This window comes from Rhineura floridana, chromosome 11, assembly GCF_030035675.1.
Source record: "Rhineura floridana isolate rRhiFlo1 chromosome 11, rRhiFlo1.hap2, whole genome shotgun sequence".
NCBI lineage: Eukaryota > Metazoa > Chordata > Lepidosauria > Squamata > Rhineuridae > Rhineura > Rhineura floridana.
The window spans coordinates 58,447,617-58,463,968 of record NC_084490.1 but is presented as its reverse complement, the minus strand read 5'-3'; the positions used below and the strand labels follow the sequence as shown (position 1 = coordinate 58,463,968).

The window sequence follows — 16,352 nt, the reverse complement described above, 5'->3', positions numbered from 1 at the left end:
AGTTTGTAGATTAAATTAATTTAGTTCTGTTTATTCTTTTCTTTTCCTTTAAAAAAATCTTTTCTTTTTTTTGTAAATTTAATTTGTTATGAATTGTAATAAAATAAAAGAATATGATTTTTTTTAAAAGATAACAAAAAAGGGCAAAGAATGTACAACAGGTGTTTCATTTCCTACAAGGAATCCTTTTCACACACATTCCCTATTGGCAGAAGAATTCTGTCCCACAAATTTGTCTCTTTTTCCCTGCTCTGTAGAAAGCATGGTGCTTGAGGATCATATTTCAGTAGTATCAAAGAAGTCTTCTTTGGAAATGTCACTTTTAAAAGGTCCAACTCACTAAATTAATGTACTTTGCTAATCATTAATTTTCATCAAATTAATTCCACACGTTTCACACCCAGCTCTGTTTAACACCCGTGGAATCATTTGGCCTTTACATGGGCAGGGCTTTAAAAGGGGGGGGGGAGGTTTTACTGGAAGGTTAGGAATCATGCAATTGGGAATGTCCTCAGATGCTAGCATTATTCATGTAGTTGGGTCAACAGAATAATGATCTTTGTTTTGCATAATAAAATCTCATGAAAAGCCTGTCTGTGTAACCATAGTAGAGTACTATGCCTAATGACACCTGCCAAACACTACTCCAGGAGGACATATATAAAATATGAAAACTTAATTTGAAACATCTTAAAGAAATACTTGACTAGTATGTTAAATCATAATGATCAGAATATGTATGTATGTATATTATTTTGTGTGATTACTGTTTATTTTTATGTGAGATTTAATATGTTGTATAATTAGAAAGAAAGAAAGAAAGAAAGAAAGAAAGAAAGAAAGAAAGAAAGAAAGAAACCTTCCTAGAGCTGGGGAAGATACAAACTCCTTTTTTCCACAGGTCATTTCACAGCTACAGTCTTCTACCCGCAAACCTTTGAGTAAGACATTGCAGTTGATTCACGTTTCATTTAATAATTTCCTAAAGTTGAGTTTTTAACTACCGTGTTACTTTTATTTGCTGTGATACTTAATTACTAACCACAGAAGTGGAGAGGCCTCCAGTTGACATTGAAATACCCCATACTCTAATTTGAAAGATCCTCCTCTAGATCCTAAATATGAGTGAGTTGACTATGGGTAATTAGTAAGAAAGAAAGGTTGTCCATGCTGTAATGGACTCACCTATTTGTTATCACTTCATGCATCCCAAAGCCAAGCCTTGACATTGTGAGCTGTTATTGTTTTATGTTGTACACCGCCCAGGGAGCCTTTGGCTAAGGGCGGTTTATAAATTAAATAAAATAAATAAAATAAAATAAATTAGGACTAAACCTTCCTTGTTGGCTTTGAATAAAAAAGTTGTACAAAACATTTGAACCAATTTTACTCTGATCATTTCTTTTGAATATGAAGATGCTGAGCCTAAGCTTGAATTGTAGTTCCAACCCTCAACTGCAGGATGCTTTATATTGCGAAAATAGTTTCATAATTCTGCCCAAAATTTATTCAGGATTTTGTTCCCCTAGTCAACAATATTTTTTTTTACTAAAAGCACTTATTACCCACTCTTCAACTGAAACTTTCATAGAGACTTATCAAAATAAATAAATCACCAAACAATAAATTATAAATAAATCACAAAAGCACAGCAGGCCAGCATAAAACCACATAGATACTTTAAAAAGTATATTTAACCTGGCTGCTTTCAGGGGCAGAAAGCAACCAGAAGAGAATAATTTTTCAGCAAAAATGTGCTCCCCCAATCCAGATCACATTACAGATCAGGGCCCAATGCTTCTTTCCCATCCCTTGCCAAAAAAAAAAAAAAGTAAAGAGCAACTAGTCTAAGCACACTTGTTCATAAACACCTGAAAAATGCCAAATGGAGTTTGGTCCCAAGATAGTGGCAAAACAAATATAAATGCAGAGTTAGGCTTTGCCCCAGTTAGGTAATACAGACATGTAGCACAGAACCAAGCTTCATTGCAACAACTAAAATGCAACCTGCAGCATTTAGGAAACAAAATAAATGAGGCTATAAAGGAACTGACAGATATTGCAGAAAGGGTGATTTCAGCTGTGGCAGCAGGCAAAAATAAAACACCTGTCAGCTGTAACCAAAGAGTTCCAGCTCAAGATGAGAGACTTAAAGAATAGAAGCCATCACCTGAACATTCATATACAAGGAACTGACGAACAAGAGAAAGGTTAGATGAATTTCTAACTCACTGATTTAATAAAATCCAGCTGACATATATCTATGTTTGTGGCTGACACCAAAGGGCACATTGTTCTATCAGAATAGGGCATCAGAAGGGTTCATTACTGAAATGATAACAAAAAAACCCTAGCACCCCATCTTCCCTTTATAGTAGGACAGTATGAGAGGTACTTTCTTCTTAAGTAACCTACAGTTACCACCATCTACATTAGACACCATAAGTCAGGACATGTGGGAACCCAAACCTGCAGTATTTACTTGAGAGAAGGGACTGATCTTAGCAAGCTCTCTTGAATTACCCAGGTACCCTGAACATGAGCAGCCAAATTAACAAGGTTGGTCTTGTCTTGTCCATTCATTAAGCAAAATGATTCAGTAAGTTTCAGCCTTCTAATTTGCCCAGGCTTTCCCTGTTCCTTAAGACTGGACCCTGATTTATGGGTATGAATCCCGTGAATCTCTTTTATTTGCTTTTATATTCTTTCATGTTTTTATACTGTTTTATTGATTTTAGGCTGTATTTTTGTTTTAATGGATATTATTTCTATATTGTATATAGTGTAGTGCTTAGAGACTTTTAAAAATATGAAGTGGTTTAGACATGCTTTTAAATAAATAAATAAAAATTATTCCAGAAGTTATTAACTGGTTCAAGACCAGCAGGCTGGAGAAATAAGCAACAGCACAAAACAAAAATAAACAAGTAACTGCAGCTATCCCTACACGATACGGCTTACTTTCAGCAACTTACACAAAACACAGCATTCTTGTACATGCAGAGCCACTTGGGACCCATTTATAGGTTGAATTAAACAAGCAGCGTATCCTGTAGGAAACAAAGACAAAGGACACATGAAAGCCACCCCATTTTATACTGTATTCCAGGCGAGGGGATGGGGAGAGAGCATCCAATTAAAAGGTAGAAAGGGTGTGTTTATTATACACTTTGGAGATGAGGCCTTCCCCTTTTGCAGGAAAGGGAAAAGAATGTGAGAAGCTAAGCAGCTTTATCACCACAGCTCTGTCTAGTGTGCATTAGCCCCAGAGCACAGAGAAGGGATTATTTTGGCAGGGACAGGAATTCTTAAAGGGACAGAAAGGTTTGGAACTCAGTTCTCCATCACAGAGACACATAATTATGTTTGCATCGTACTCCCCAAAACAAAAATATCTACCTAATACTCCATGACTGTTGAGCTTTTGAATACAAAGGCAAAACCACACAGATATCCCAGGACCAGTGTCCTGAGAAATTATTAGATGCAAGGTTTTGGGGTCATATATGGAGGAGCTATGAATTGGGCCTTGCCTACAGATGGAAATTCCCATTTAACGTGATAGTTAAAGAAAAATGCTGATAACGCCATCATGATACAAAATGTCTGATCTGCTCACTTACCTAGACCTTGAGCCTCTACAAGTGACTTCAAACACTAGTGCACATTAAGAGGATCCAGCATCGCAGCATAATTTACCTGACTGGACATATGAAGGGGAAAAAAGAAGAGCAGCTCACGTCTGTCAAACCTAGATCCCAGGCAAGAAAAGTGATGACCATTGGAGTGCTTTCCTCCACAGCAGAAAAATATTGGCATCATTCCAGAGCTCTCTCTAGATCATTTCTGGTTATCATGCTTAATTCAACCAATGGCATGTTCTTCTACTTTGTTCTCCCTATCGCTGTTCTCAAGTTGAAGGGCAGCTTATTGGTTTTAGTATCATTTACAGCTCATGCTATCTAGATTCAGCTTTAACTCAGGGCCACCTATTGTTAAGAGTCTCAATGGACTGGACGATAAAGTGCGGATGAAAATTTATGACTCAAGCTCCCATGTTTTCTCTCAGGTAGCGAAGACTACATGAGCGCCCCCCACCCCAGCAGGAACCCTTTTTCTGATAAGGGGCTTCTGTTTCTTATAATCTGTCATTTACATGTATGTTAGGGTACATTGATGCCATGTTATCCCCAGATGTGAAGACCTTATGGTTACTGTGCATACTGTGCTGCTGGTGTACTGTCCACCCTGCTGCCCTGCAGCTTCTCTGACCGAGCTGGCAGAGGCAGTCTCAGTTGTGGTATTGGAGGAGCCCAGAACAATAGTCCTGGGTGATTTCAATGTCCGTGCTCAGGCTGCCTCTAGTGTTCAGCTCAGGACTTCATAGCCTCCATGACGACCCATAGGGCAGGGCACACCCTCGACTTTGTTTTTGTTCCAGACGGAGGAAGGGGTGATCTTTCAACAAGCATTTTAAGTAGAGACCTTATCCTAGTGTGTGTCTGTGTTGGAATTGTTTTAAAGATATTTTTAAAGCTTTTTTGAAATACTTTTTTAAAGATATTTTGTTTTAATGTATTTCAAAGTCTGTTTTTAAGATGTTTTAAGTGTTTTGTTTGCCACTCTGGGCTCCTTCTGGGAGGAAGGGTGGTATATAAATTCAATAAATAAATCAATAATAAAATAAATAATAAATACTCAAAGCCATCATGCAGGACCTGGTTATTACTATGGTGGATGCACGTATCATGGCTATTTTTCCAAGGTCTTGCTGCCTTCTGCAGCAAAACTCACTCTGTACTGAACTTTTGACACTTCAGCCATGGCACTGCAAGCTTCAGCAATAGCACTGGTCTTTGTCAGAGCTACATTCATTTCTTTCAATGAGATTCAAAATGTGGGTGATGTAAATCATGTCTTTCCTCACTAGACACTAATAGCTAAAGGCCAAATATTGATGCAACATAATGTGATGAAATGTGCAGCTTGCAGGCAAGCCTGAAGTTCTCACATGCAATCCTGAGGCCCCTTTTATGATCTTTTGTCACTGAGACATAAACACACTCCAGACTATGGCACTCCAAGGGTTAACAAGAACAAAGATAAATCAAAAGTAAATATTATTGTATCAAAAGGGTGTTAGCACACTTATTAAATATGCTAAACAGAATCAATGGCTAGCACATTAACAATAGATAACATGTAAAAGCAAGGCAAGAGTTAGAAATAATTATAATTATAATCTAAGAGCATTCCAGGGAAAACATAGAAAGACTAGGATGCGGTAGAAGTGGACAGGGAAAGAGTGAGGGCAGAGAGAAGGCTGAATGAGGGGAAGAAGGATGATCTGAGTGCAACAGTGCTCTGTCCATGAAGGAGACATAAGACATTCAATTCATGCCTGAACTACATACATCTCCAACCCATGAACCTCATGGAACATTTATCACTTCTTTCCTGCTCCTCAAATTAGTGTGGTGGTGGTGTTAATTAAATTTATAATATATTTATATATATATAATCTAATATATAAATTTATATTTTTATATTTAAATTTATTTAAATATATTTAAATATATTTAAATTTATTTAAATATATTTTTAAACTTTTAAATATGTTTTTAAAGCTTTTTTCCAAATGTTTTTAAAGACTTTTTTTCCAATGTGTTTTTAATGGTTGTTGTGTTTTAATATATTTTAAAGTCTGCTTTTATTATCTTTTAAAGTGTTTTTAGTGCTTTTGTTTGCCACCCTGAGCTCCTACTGCAAGAAAGGGCGCGATATAAACAAGCAAACAAACAAAATGATTTTGAATGGCTCTGTAATGAGTAGCGGTTGAATCTTGTAATGTTCATAGCCTGGGAATCCAGTTAAGAGGTCTAGAACAGAAGCCACACTGAGAAAAGGAAAAAACAGATCTCATACTACAGCAAGAAACTATGAGCTCCAACTACTGAAACACCTATGGTTTGGAAATAGTTTTGAGGAAGATATATTTTTGTTAAAGGTAAAATGGGTGACGTCTTAGTTATAATGCACTCTGTTTATAGTCATTCTTAGAAAATGTCCTAGATAAACAAGAATGGTATAAACACAGTGAAGTTATCATTGGACGGATCTCAGTGAGGTCCTAGATTCTAATTTAGATAAGAGCACTAATGCCTCTGCCTTTGGTAGTGCCCCTGTGACTGTAACCACAGTAGTCAATACAAAATTTGATATATGAAGAAAGCGCAATCCTGGGATTAAGGACTTTTTTTTTCTTCAAGACATAAATTATACCTGTGAATTGAGTATATACTTATATCCTGAGACCTCCTGTTGAAAGTAAAAGCATCTCAAATCAGCAACATTGCTGCTTCAGATCATACTAATCCGTACTTCATTCAGGAACTACAGCTTTGCTTCTGTTTTATGCTTCAACCCAAACCTCCATTATAAGCAATTGAGAACCAAGAAGATCAGAGAAAATATTTAGTATTTCAACTTAAATTCACAGCCAAACATGTGACAACCCTGGTATGGGATGCCTTGAAGGCAGTAGTAAGGGGCCTCTGCATCCAGAAATCTAGCACTACCACAAAGCAAAAAGATGCAACCACAGCTAAAAGACATTTAGTGACTGGAAGCCATACATTCAAATAACAGGTAGTGATAAAGTGTAAAGGGTACTGTTGTCATATTTGTGTATGGCAGTAAGAACTCTTAAGCTACTGGCTAAAACGCTTAAAAAGGCCAATTAGATAACGAGGATGATACTCTCCACTGAAGCATGAAGGCAGTAAGTGAAGCTTTTGCTAGACAAGTAGTTATACTACAGCCAAGTAAAGAATCTGATTAAATGGGACACAAACCAATTCCCATTGATCTGTTAAATAAGGATGCCGAGTTTTTAACACAAGGTTGGGGAACCTGTGGCCCTCCAGATGTTGCTGAACTATAACTCCCATCATCCCTGACAACCAGCCGGCTGACTAGGGCTAATGGGAGTTGAAGCCCAATAACATCTGGAGGGCCAAAGGTTCCCCACCCCTGTTCAAACAGCAGCTTTGACAACAAGTCTTAACATGTTTATTCATATGTATATCTAGCAGGAGTCCTCAACATTTTAAGGTCTGTAGTCATTTTTGGAATTTTGAGAAAGTGTTGTGGGGATGTTAAGAGCATAAGAAGAACCCTGCTGGACCAGGTCAACGGTCTATCCAGTCCAGCATCCTGTTTCCACAGTGGCCAACCAGATGCCTATGGGAAGACCACAAGCAGGACCTGAGCACAAGAGCACTCTCCCCAGTTGTGATTTGTAGCAACAGTAATCAGAGGCATACTGTTGCTGACAGCAGAGGCAGAACATAGCTTTATCCTTCATGAATTTGTCTAATCCTTTTATAAAGCCGTCTAAGTTGGGGGTATCACTACCACTTCTTGGAGTGAATTACATAGTTTACTTGCTGTGTGAAGAAGTAATTCCTATTGTCTGTCCTGAATCTTCCAACATTCAGCTTCACTGGATGCCCCCAAGCTCTAGTAAAGGTAGAAAAACCTCCCTCTCCACTTTCTCCAGACCATGCATAACTGCATATACCTCTATTATACCTCCCCTTACTCACCTTTTTTCTAAATGAAAAAGCCCCAAATATTTTAACCTTTCATCATACGGGAGTTGCTCCATTCCACTGATCATTTTTGTTGTCCTTTTTTGAACCTTCTCCAGTTCTACAATATTCTTTTTGAGGTGAGACTACCAGAACTGTACACAATATTCCAAGGGTAGTTGTACTGTAGATTTGTACAACAAGCTATCCACTATGACATCAAGGTATCACTCCTGGTCAGTCACCACCAGATTGTAAGTGTATATACAAAATTAGGATTTGTTGCCCCAATGTGCATCTGTTTACACTTGCTCAGAATGAATTGCTTTGCCATTCCATACAGCCAGTTTTGAGATATCCTTTTGGAGCACCTCACAATCCCATTTTATTTTAACCACCCTGAAGAATTTGGTATATGTCCCAATACTGATCCTTGAGGGACTCCACTTTCTACAACCCTCCATTGAGGGGATTGCCCATTTATCCCTACTCTCTGCTTCCTGCTCCTTAATCAGTTACTGATCCACAACAGGTCATCTCCTCTTACTCCATGCTAAATTTGTTCAAGAGTCTTTGGTGAGGTATTTTCTCAAAAGCTTTTTGAAAGTCTAAGTATACAATGTCAATTAGATCACCTCTATCCATATGCTTGTTGACACTCAAGAGAACTCTAATAGGTTACTGAGAGAGGAGTTACCCTTGCAGAACCCATGCTGGTTCTGCTTCTGCAAGACTTGTTCATCTTATGGTTGGTAATTTTATCTTGAATAATGATTTTCACCCGTTCTCCCAGAACTAATCAGCCTTCAAAGTTCCATTTTCCCTCTGGATTTCTTTTTAAAAACTGATGCAACTTTGATCACTTTCTTGTCATCAGGAATGGAAGGAACTATCATTTAAGCTAATGGTAAATCCAAAGCTAAGATTTTATTTTGATTTTTTTCATACCTTTGATACCCATTTTGGAATTAGCTTCAGATTAGTTTTCTCTCTATTGCTTACAGTCCAGGGTAACAGTTCTTAAAAAATAGGAAGGTTTAAGTGCTCTAGTTCATATAAAATATTAACTTTATTTTGAAAATTTAAAGAGACTATCAGATAATTGTTCTTGCTCATAATGTTATTAGGTTTGATAACAGACATTTGTATCTTATCTACTGGAACCTCTATAGTGCAACTCCCTATTCTTAGCCATGAAAACATCATATAGGGATGAGGGAGGAATCCAAAGCAACTAGAAGGTTATGCTAGATATCCTCCCCTCCCTCACATGACAGTCTGAGATGTAGACAGGGGAGCTGTTTTTTTAAAGAAAATAACTCATTAAAGCAATTATTTGCAACTATGGAGAAGTTCTCCCATGAAGGGAGGAAATATTACATACTCTGTTTGCATCTGAGGCAGTAACATGAGTGGAAAGGAGGTCTAGCACAGCTTGCTGTCTGCAAAAGAACTTCCCCAGCCCACAACAGACAGTTTCAGATACAAGTCGCCTCATCTCAAAAAGGATATTATAGAGTTGGAAAAGGTTCAGAAGAGGGCAACCAGAATGATCAAGGGGATGGAGCGACTCCCTTATGAGGAAAGGTTGCAGCATTTGGGGCTTTTTAGTTTAGAGAAAAGGCGGGTCAGAGGAGACATGATAGAAGTGTATAAAATTATGCATGGCATTGAGAAAGTGGATAGAGAAAAGTTCTTCTCCCTCCCTCATAATACTAGAACTCGTGGACATTCAAAGAAGCTGAATGTTGGAAGATTCAGGACAGACAAAAGGAAGTACTTCTTTACTCAGCGCATAGTTAAACTATGGAATTTGCTCCCACAAGATGCAGTAATGGCCACCAGCTTGGACGGCTTTAAAAGAAGATTAGACAAATTCATGGAGGACAGGGCTATCAATGGCTACTAGCCGTGATGGCTGTGCTGTGCCACCCTAGTCAGAGGCAGCATGCTTCTGAAAACCAGTTGCCGGAAGCCTCAGGAGGGGAGAGTGTTCTTGCACTCGGGTCCTGCTTGCGGGCTTCCCCCAGGCACCTGGTTGGCCACTGCGAGAACAGGATGCTGGACTAGATGGGCCACTGGCCTGATCCAGCAGGCTCTTCTTATGTTCTTATGTTCTTAAGTATTGCAAAGTGAATTATAGAAACAAATCCAGCTATTATTATCTACGCTGCAATTTTGGCACAGAGGAACACATTCTGCTTTCCATAAAAATTAACTGGGGTGATACTAGGTCCTTCCACCCATGCCTAATATGTACCCTAATTACGTGACCACTTCATACATCCAATGAAATAGGCTACGTTCTATGAAAGCTTATGCCAAACAAATTGTATTATACAGGCACGAGGGTGGCTGTATACTATACTCAGCATGGATCTTTTGCATTCTGCAATGTTAAATTGAAAATACCCCCATGCCATTCTGATGCTTCCCATAAGCTCATTTCAAAACAAAACCTTACAAAACTTATAGTCCTGAACTCAGAAACACTTGCTTAACAACCCTCTCAATTTTCATGGTGATAAAACAGTCAGAGAGAATCAAGAGTTCAGAATGTAAAAAGAGAGAGAGAAAAACCAGAGCCCTTTTGGACTTTTTTTCTGTCAGAGTTCTCATAATTTGTTGAAATTAATTAAAAATCAGCCATGTTCACAGAGCACCTGAAATTCTATTACTGACCTTGCCCCGTACTTTGACCTTCATCTTCTGCAGTTTAAAAAATGCCTGCCTGATTTTTAATTAATTTAAGAAATTTAGCATTGAACTCAATGATAATGTCGGACATGCTCGGTAAGAACCAACTGTCAGTGTTCTAAAAGTCAAACTCACAGCTGCTGGCCTTGGATAATCAGGGGGCCACACCCACACCAGACTTTGATTTCACTTGTGACAGTCATGGCTTCCCCCAAAGTATCCTGGGAAGTGTAGTCTGTGAAGGGTGCTGAGAGGAGACTGCTATTCCCCTGACAGAGCTCCAGGGGCCAGTGTGATTTAACAGCAAGCTGCTCTGATTGAAGCTCTGTGAGAGGAACAGGGTATCTCCTAGCAACTCTCAGCACCAGTCACTAACTACACTTCCCAGATTCTTTGGCAAAAGCCATGACTGTGTAAAGTGAAAAAAGGTCTGGTGTGGATGTGGCCGGTGACAGCTTTGCTTTAAATTTGGGTGGGAGGCTATATGTGCCTGCTGTAGAATAAAAAGGTGGGGGAAACTCTGAAAAAGAATGATACTGTTCACAATGTTTTCCTTTTGGAAAGCAAAGGGGCTTCCCCTCTGCCCAGTGCCCACCCATCCAATATCCTCCTCCCCTTCCACTCCCCATATGCTCAGAGGCACGTTACCAAATTCTTCCAAGCTACACAGGAAGTGGATTGGACTGTGAAAGACCAACCCAAATTGTGTTTGCATTTTGACAAATTTGTAGGGCAGTACAATATCTCAGAGAGGTCAGGTCTCTTGCTCCCCTGGTGCATTCACTATAGCTGCCCAATTTCCCTGCTTTTTAAAGTTTTATAGAAATAAGTTGGCTATAGGTACATTCTTAAACGGCAAGGTTTTTTGCTTATTAGTGAATTGGTCTTTTAAGTAGCACAAAGCTTTTTATTGCTCTGCTGAATCAGACTAATCCAGCTACCCCTCTAGAGTAGAGGCAGGAGTGGTGCTGGAACACAGCATTAATGAAGACACTGGAAAGAAAAGGAGCAAAGCAAGGACAGGATAAAGCAGAAAACTAAGGAAAATGGACATAATATCAAGTGAAAAAGTTGACTACTGAAAAAGTTAGCAGTTGAGACTGCTTCTAAATAAAACAGGAGGTGGTCTGAAAATGCAATACAGAGAAAGAAAAGTCATACAGCAAATATTTAAGAAAAGTGGGCAACAAATACAAGAACAAACAGAAGAATAGTAATTATCTGAAGTGCCTTTAAAAACATTCTAAAATATTATTCAATCATAAATCTTGTTTACAAATAGTTTCCAAGAAATGCATTGCTGTTTGATCCCTAAAAACTGCTTTCATATTGCATACCCTTCAACATTTAACATATGAAAATAAGGACACTCCATATGTGTTGATTAGATAGGACTAGAGGTGGAGTCTGGTAAACTGGGGGTAAGCCCATGGGGTGGTCTAGCGCAGAATGTAGTCAGGATCAGCATATTCCAGACACAAACAGAAACTTGGAAAGCTCAATGAGAACAAATAATGTGAACCAAACTGATATATTTACATACAAGGAGATATGCATTAGCCACAAAATTTGCCTTGTATCTGTAGCGTTGGGAAACAACCTAATCTACTTCAGATCCACTCTAGGATTTTCCAATTTGACGTGTTATTTAGATTTGAATCAGATTTGTTGAATCCGAAGCTCTGTTTCCTCTCTACTACCACCCTGCCATTTACTATAATGGAGAACCTAACAATTTCTGCAATTTTTTTCTTTTTACAGAACAGGATGAAATTTGTAGGCAAAGGAGCTTTGTGTGCAGATCCATTCAGGGACCTCTGTGCAAGGAACCTTTAAAGTGTATTTAAAAAGGAAGGAAGGAAGGAAGGAAGGAAGGAAGGAAGGAAGGAAGGAAGGAAGGAAGGAAGGAAGGAAGGAAGGAAGGAAGGAAGGAAGGAAGGAAGGAAGGAAGGAAGGAAGGAAGGAAGGAAGGAAGGAAAGTTCTCTTATTTTTTATTGTCTGTCAGAACTGGATGAAATTTGCAGGCATGGTTGCCCCTTCTAAGGAGATGAAACCTGACAGCTTTCAGAGTTAGTGGTTGTTTCACAAAGGCAGCCTTTACCATTTTGGGGTAGGTAAAATAAAAATTATTTAACCTCCTCTAGTATTTTGTGGGCAATCAGTTTGAAAACTGGTGACATGAAGGAGCGCAAGGGATGAGGGAGAAACCCTATTCAGTTTGCATTTAAAGGTGAATTTACCTAATTTGCCCTTTCCAAAACAATACATAAACAAAAACAGAGCCACCCTTCAAAATTCACACTTCTCTGAATTTTGCAAGTCATATGTACAAAAATGCATATACTAGGGTAAATTGTGCATATAAATGCATATATTAGTGAATATAGAAAATGCATTAGGGAAAATTGCTTTGCAAAAATGTATATATTAAGAAAAACCGCATATAAAAATGAGAAATTTGCACTAAAATGCTGATGAATTTTCATGAGGACTATTTAAAAACAAATTTGCAAACTAATATGGAAATGTGGAGAACAGAACATAAGACTGGAAAAATGAGAAACTGAGACAAATTTGCTCATTCCTAGGAAGTGCCCCTGTAATACAACTGGGAGGCCACTTAAGAGGAAAGCAGCCTTATCTGAGGGGAGGGGGGAGTATGAGCTGTAGAGAGGGAAGAAAACTTTAACAAAAATATTAATAATACTGGACAGCAAGAATTCAACAAAATGAAATTACAGGTCTGTGCCTTTGCTATGGTGAAACAGACATGCCTGTGTGTTTGTTTTGCATTAAAGTCATCTTTTTCTTTCTCCCAGGGCTGGGGAGAGAAGGATCCAATACGATTCAGGGGGAAAGATGGGGAGTGGTTGGATGCGGGGCAGCCACCCTTTAAAGCGCCCCTCGTGAAGCTGTCCCCACCATTTATGATCGTGTGGAGGAAGCTATCCCTATTCTTTCCATGTTATTCCTACCTCTGGCACCAAGGTTTCTGTTAAAGAAGTAATACCCAGGAACGGATCTACTTTGTTAAATGAGGTATTACTATATAAAGAAAGTGCAAAGCATCAGGATTGCACTGTGTGTGTTATGTGCCTTCAAGTCGATTACGACTTATGGCGACCCTATGAATCAGTGACCTCCAAGAGCATCTGTCATGAACCACCCTGTTCAGATCTTGTAAGTTCAGGTCTGTGGCTTCCTTGATGGAATCAATCCATCTCTTGTTTGGCCTTCCCCTTTTTCTACTTCCTTCTGTTTTTCCCAGCATTATTATCTTTTCTAATGAATCATGTCTTCTTATTATGTGTCCAAAGTATGATAACCTCAGTTTCATCATTTTAGCTTCTAGTGATAGTTCTGGTTTAATTTGTTCTAACACGCAATTATTTGTCTTTTTTGCAGTCCATGGTATCCGCAAAGCTCTTCTCCAACACCACATTTCAAATGCGTTGATTTTTCTCTTATCAGCTTTTTTCACTGTCCAGCTTTCACATCCATACATAGAGATCAGAAATACCATGGTCTGAATGATCCTGACTTTAGTGTTCAGTGATACATCTTTGCATTTGAGGACCTTTTCTCGTTTCTCTCATAGCTGCCCTCCCCAGTCCTAGCCTTCTTCTGATTTCTTGACCATTGTCTCCCTTTTGGTTAATGACTGTAACAAGGTATTGATACTCCTTGACAAGTTCAACGTCCTCACTGTCAACTTTAAAGTTATGTAAATCTTCTGTTGTCATTACTTGAATCTTCTTGACGTTCAGCGGTAGTCCTGCTTTTGTGCTTTCCTCTTTAACTTTCATCAACATTCATTTCAGATCATTACTAGTTTCTGCTAGTAGTATGGTATCGTCTGCATATTTAAATTATTGATATTTCTCCCTCCAATTTTCACACCGCCTTCATCTTGATCCAATCCCACTTTGCATATATGTTCTGCATACAGATTAAACAAATAGGGTGATAAAATACATCCCTGTTTCACACCCTTCCCGATCGGTTTCTCCATATTCTGTCCTTGCAGTAGCCTCTTGTTCCGAGTATAGGTTGCACATCAGAACAATCAGATGCTGTGGCACCCCTATTTAATGATGAGTCCAGAGATTTCTTAAGCAGTAATTGTTATTCATTTACACAGCTTCCTTCCCTTTTTACAGGCAGAAGGTCCAGAAGAAACACGCACAGGACAGAAACAATGAACGTGGAACAGACAACTCATTTTGTCTGGTCAAAAAAACATATACACTGAACATATTTATGAGCAAAGTAGATAAATCAAATTTTCATTGCAGTGAAACAGACCAGGAAACAACATGATACATTCTCAAATGTAAAACACCATATAACTGGCAGCATTTGGTATAATCACTGGTTGTGGCTTGCAGTTTAATTCTTTACATGTTTTATTGTTATATGCCTTCAAGTCAATTATGACTTATGGCGACCCTATGAATCTTTTTGGATATATTCATAGGGTTTTCATGGTAAGAGGTATTCAGAGGTGGTTTACCATTGCCTTCCTCTAAGCCTACGGCACCCGGGACCCCCAGGCAGTCTCCCATCCAAGTACTAACCAGGCCTTGACCCTGCTTAGCTTCCGAGATCAGGTGTGTTCGGGGTAATATGGCCATAGACCTTTACATGTTTACTCAGAAGTAATTCCTACCAGATTCAGTGGAAATTGGGGTGTGCATAAGATCTGGAGCCTTAACTTGTGCGAAGGCTCAGTCCGGGAATATAGTATCTAGAGTGTCCTTCGTTCTTTTTCACAATTAAGCTACCTCATCTTGTTTCAAGAGATCTGGGCTGGAATCCTAAACATATGCTCTAGCACAGCCTTTCCCAACCAGTGTGCCTCCAGATGTTGTTGGACTACAACTCCCATCTTCCTGACCATTGGCAATGCTAGCTGAGGCTGATGGGAGTTGTGGTCCAACAACATCTGGAGGCACACTGGTTGGAAAAGGCTGCTCTAGCAAATAAGCTCCACTTACCTTAGTGTCTCTTATGAACAAACATAGGCTTAGAGCAGAATTAACTGGTACCGGTACTCAATCAGGCATGATAGTTCCTTTCTTTTGTAAAGGGTGGTGTGATGAAATAATCTGTTATTCTCTGGTTACTTTAAACAAAAACCCACACACACATAAATACATTTTATTTTTCTGCACAAACTTTTAGGATTTCAAGAATATATATTTTTGTTCTGGTTCTCTATGCACCCATTCATTTCTTGTCTTTGCATCTTTTAAATAACCTCTCTCTCTCTCTCTCTCTCTCTCTCTTTCTGACACATATACTCAGATCCCTCCTCTCCCCCTTCCCATTCGAATTCTTTACTTAGACTGTAGGATTGCTTAAGATCTCTTTGTCCCTCTAGCTTATCTGTATGTTATCTTTGATCCCTTTCTACAGAATCATAGTCCAAAGTATTTTGCAGTTCTTTAAAGTAACTCAGTAAGCTGACTTGCTGCATCAAGTTAACAGCAGCATTTGAAGAATGACGCCAGCTCCCAAGCAAAGGGAACAATGCTGGTTGGGAGGAAACTGATAGAAGGCAGCCATCTTAAAAGATGCAGTCACTCTGCCTCTTGTAGAAAGGCATTGCAGGCTCTCTTTTAAACAGGCTTTACTAATTGTTAAAAGTTTTTGAAATGAAGTGATTTTCAAGAAATAAATTTATTTGCTACCATTTAATGGTGTCCCCACGCTTCCCACCTCTCTGCTCTTTGTTGCCCATTTTGGGAAGACTCTATAATTCTAGTGTGGTGGACGTGCCAAGATTGCCAAATTTTGGGATTTGATGTTTACAGAAATAGAAAATAATTATGAAATATGTGGTTCACAAAACTCCAGAATTAGCTTTATTAAATTTATTTTTCCTGAACTTACAAGATCTGAATAGGGTGGTTCATGACAGATGCTCTTGGATGTCACTGATTCATAGGGTCGCCATAAGTCGTAATCGACTTGAAGGCACATAACAACAACAAAAGTTATTTTTGAATGAAAAGCAGGCCCTTAAAGATAAACAGTGAATTGGTTTCTTACTGGTTGCA

General features: G+C 38.7%; 1 protein-coding gene and 1 pseudogene across 12 annotated transcripts in view; both read right to left on the bottom strand.

Annotated features, from left to right (window-relative positions):
* The window catches only part of TANC2 (tetratricopeptide repeat, ankyrin repeat and coiled-coil containing 2), a 378,583-nt gene that overhangs the window by 166,558 nt on the left and 195,673 nt on the right, over positions 1 to 16,352 (bottom strand). The window lies entirely within an intron of this gene.
* On the bottom strand, positions 14,819 to 14,928 carry LOC133368103 (5S ribosomal RNA; annotated as a pseudogene).